This window comes from Oncorhynchus keta, unplaced genomic scaffold (assembly GCF_023373465.1).
Source record: "Oncorhynchus keta strain PuntledgeMale-10-30-2019 unplaced genomic scaffold, Oket_V2 Un_scaffold_2232_pilon_pilon, whole genome shotgun sequence".
NCBI lineage: Eukaryota > Metazoa > Chordata > Actinopteri > Salmoniformes > Salmonidae > Oncorhynchus > Oncorhynchus keta.
This window is the reverse complement of record NW_026290868.1, coordinates 56,841-61,004: the sequence shown is the minus strand read 5'-3', so window position 1 is coordinate 61,004 and position 4,164 is coordinate 56,841.

Below are 4,164 nucleotides of genomic sequence, written 5' to 3'. Positions count from 1 at the left end.
AGAGGTCTAACCCAGTTCTTATGACAGAGGTCTAACCCAGTTCTGATGACAGAGGTCTAACCCAGTTCTGATGACAGAGGTCTAACCCAGTTCTGATGACAGAGGTCTAACCCAGTTCTGATGACAGAGGTCTAACCCAGTTCTGATGACAGAGGTCTAACCCAGTTCTGATGACAGAGGTCTAACCCAGTTCTGATGACAGAGGTCTAACCCAGTTCTGATGACAGAGGTCTAACCCAGTTCTGATGACAGAGGTCTATGACAGAGGTCTAACCCAGTTCTTATGACAGAGGTCTAACAGTTCTGATGACAGAGGTCTAACCCAGTTCTGATGACAGAGGTCTAACCCAGTTCTGATGACAGAGGTCTAACCCAGTTCTGATGACAGAGGTCTAACCCAGTTCTGATGACAGAGGTTCTAAGAGGTCCCCAGTTCTGATGACAGAGGTCTAACCCAGTTCTGATGACAGAGGTCTAACCCAGTTCTGATGACAGAGGTCTAACCCAGTTCTGATGACAGAGGTCTAACCCAGTTCTGACAGAGGTCTAACCCAGTTCTGATGACAGAGGTCTAACCCAGTTCTTATGACAGAGGTCTAACCCAGTTCTTATGACAGAGGTCTAACCCAGTTCTTATGACAGAGGTCTAACCCAGTTCTGATGACAGAGGTCTAACCCAGTTCTGATGACAGAGGTCTAACCCAGTTCTGATGACAGAGGTCTAACCCAGTTCTGATGACAGAGGTCTAACCCAGTTCTGATGACAGAGGTCTAACCCAGTTCTGATGACAGAGGTCTAACCCAGTTCTGATGACAGAGGTCTAACCCAGTTCTGATGACAGAGAACCCAGTTCTGATGACAGAGGTCTAACCCAGTTCTGATGACAGAGGTGACTAACCCTAGACAGAGGTTCTGATGACAGAGGTCTAACCCAGTTCTGATGACAGAGGTCTAACCCAGTTCTGATGACAGAGGTCTTCTGAACAGAGGTCCAGTTCTGATGACAGAGGTCTAACCCAGTTCTTATGACAGAGGTCTCTGTTCTGATGACAGAGGTCTAACCCAGTTCTTATGACAGAGGTCTAACCCAGTTCTGATGACAGAGGTCTAACCCAGTTCTGATGACAGAGGTCTAACCCAGTTCTAATGACAGAGGTCTAACCCAGTTCTGATGACAGAGGTCTAACCCAGTTCTGATGACAGAGGTCTAACCCAGTTCTGATGACAGAGGTCTAACAGAGGTCCAGTTCTTATGACAGAGGTCTAACCCAGTTCTGATGACAGAGGTCTAACCCAGTTCTGATGACAGAGGTCTAACCCAGTTCTGATGACAGAGGTCTAACCCAGTTCTGATGACAGAGGTCTAACCCAGTTCTGATGACAGAGGTCTAACCCAGTTCTGATGACAGAGGTCTAACCCAGTTCTGATGACAGAGGTCTAACCCAGTTCTGATGACAGAGGTCTAACCCAGTTCTGATGACAGAGGTCTAACCCAGTTCTGATGACAGAGGTCTAACCCAGTTCTGATGACAGAGGTCTAACCCAGTTCTGATGACAGAGGTCTAACCCAGTTCTGATGACAGAGGTCTAATGACAGAGGTCTAACCAGTTCTGATGACAGAGGTCTAACCCAGTTCTTATGACAGAGGTCTAACCCAGTTCTGATGACAGAGGTCTAACCCAGTTCTGATGACAGAGGTCTAACCCAGTTCTAATGACAGAGGTCTAACCCAGTTCTGATGACAGAGGTCTAACCCAGTTCTTATGACAGAGGTCTAACCCAGTTCTGATGACAGAGGTCTAACCCAGTTCTGATGACAGAGGTCTAACCCAGTTCTGATGACAGAGGTCTAACCCAGTTCTGATGACAGAGGTCTAACTGATGACAGAGGTCAGTTCTGATGACAGAGGTCTAACCCTGATGACAGAGGTTCTCTGATGACAGAGGTCTAACCCAGTTCTGATGACAGAGGTCTAACCCAGTTCTGATGACAGAGGTCTAACCCAGTTCTGATGACAGAGGTCTAACCCAGTTCTGACAGAGGTCTAACCCAGTTCTGATGACAGAGGTCTAACCCAGTTCTGATGACAGAGGTCTAACCCAGTTCTTATGACAGAGGTCTAACCCAGTTCTGATGACAGAGGTCTCTGATGACAGAGGTCTAACCCAGTTCTGATGACAGAGGTCTAACCCAGTTCTGATGACAGAGGTCTAACCCAGTTCTGATGACAGAGGTCTAACCCAGTTCTGATGACAGAGGTCTAACCCAGTTCTTCTGATGACAGAGGTCTAACCCAGTTCTGATGACAGAGGTCTAACCCAGTTCTGATGACAGAGGTCTAACCCAGTTCTGATGACAGAGGTCTAACCCAGTTCTGATGACAGAGGTCTAACCCAGTTCTGATGACAGAGGTCTAACCCAGTTCTGATGACAGAGGTCTAACCCAGTTCTGAGTTCTGATGACAGAGGTCTAACCCAGTTCTGATGACAGAGGTCTAACCCAGTTCTGATGACAGAGGTCTAACCCAGTTCTGATGACAGAGGTCTAACCCAGTTCTTATGACAGAGGTCTAACCCAGTTCTGATGACAGAGGTCTAACCCAGTTCTGATGACAGAGGTCTAACCCAGTTCTGATGACAGAGGTCTAACCCAGTTCTGATGACAGAGGTCTAACCCAGTTCTGATGACAGAGGTCTAACCCAGTTCTGATGACAGAGGTCTAACCCAGTTCTGATGACAGAGGTCTAACCCAGTTCTGATGACAGAGGTCTAACCCAGTTCTGATGACAGAGGTCTAACCCAGTTCTGATGACAGAGGTCTAACCCAGTTCTTATGACAGAGGTCTAACCCAGTTCTGATGACAGAGGTCTAACCCAGTTCTGATGACAGAGGTCTGACAGAGGTCTAACCCAGTTCTGATGACAGAGGTCTAACCCAGTTCTGATGACAGAGGTCTAACCCAGTTCTTATGACAGAGGTCCCCAGTTCTGATGACAGAGGTGATGACAGAGGTCTAACCCAGTTCTGATGACAGAGGTCTAACCCAGTTCTGATGACAGAGGTCTAACCCAGTTCTGATGACAGAGGTCTAACCCAGTTCTGATGACAGAGGTGATGACAGAGGTCTAACCCAGTTCTGATGACAGAGGTCTAACCCAGTTCTGATGACAGAGGTCTAACCCAGTTCTGATGACAGAGGTCTAACCCAGTTCTGATGACAGAGGTCTAACCCAGTTCTGATGACAGAGGTCTAACCCAGTTCTGATGACAGAGGTCTAACCCAGTTCTGATGACAGAGGTCTAACCCAGTTCTAATGACAGAGGTCTAACCCAGTTCTGATGACAGAGGTCTAACCCAGTTCTTATGACAGAGGTCTAACCCAGTTCTGATGACAGAGGTCTGTTCTGATGACAGAGGTCTAACCCAGTTCTGATGACAGAGGTCTAACCCAGTTCTGATGACAGAGGTCTAACCCAGTTCTGATGACAGAGGTCTAACCCTGAGTTCTGATGACAGAGGTCTAACCCAGTTCTTATGACAGAGGTCTAACCCAGTTCTTGATGACAGAGGTCTAACCCAGTTCTGATGACAGAGGTCTAACCCAGTTCTGATGACAGAGGTCTAACCCAGTTCTGAGTTCTGTTCTGATGACAGAGGTCTTCTGATGACAGAGGTCTAACAGTTCTGATGACAGAGGTCTAACCCAGTTCTGATGACAGAGGTCTAACCCTGATGACAGAGGTTCTTCTGATGACAGAGGTCTAACCCAGTTCTGATGACAGAGGTCTAACCCAGTTCTGATGACAGAGGTCTAACCCAGTTCTGATGACAGAGGTCTAACCCAGTTCTGAGAGGTCTAACCCAGTTCTTATGACAGAGGTCTAACCCAGTTCTGATGACAGAGGTCTAACCCAGTTCTGATGACAGAGGTCTTCTGATGACAACCCAGTTCTGATGACAGAGGTCTAACCCAGTTCTTATGACAGAGGTCTAACCCAGTTCTGATGACAGAGGTCTAACCCAGTTCTGATGACAGAGGTCAACCCAGTTCTGATGACAGAGGTCTAACCCAGTTCTGATGACAGAGGTCTAACCCAGTTCTGATGACAGAGGTCTAACCCAGTTCTGATGACAGAGGTCTAACCCAGTTCTTATGA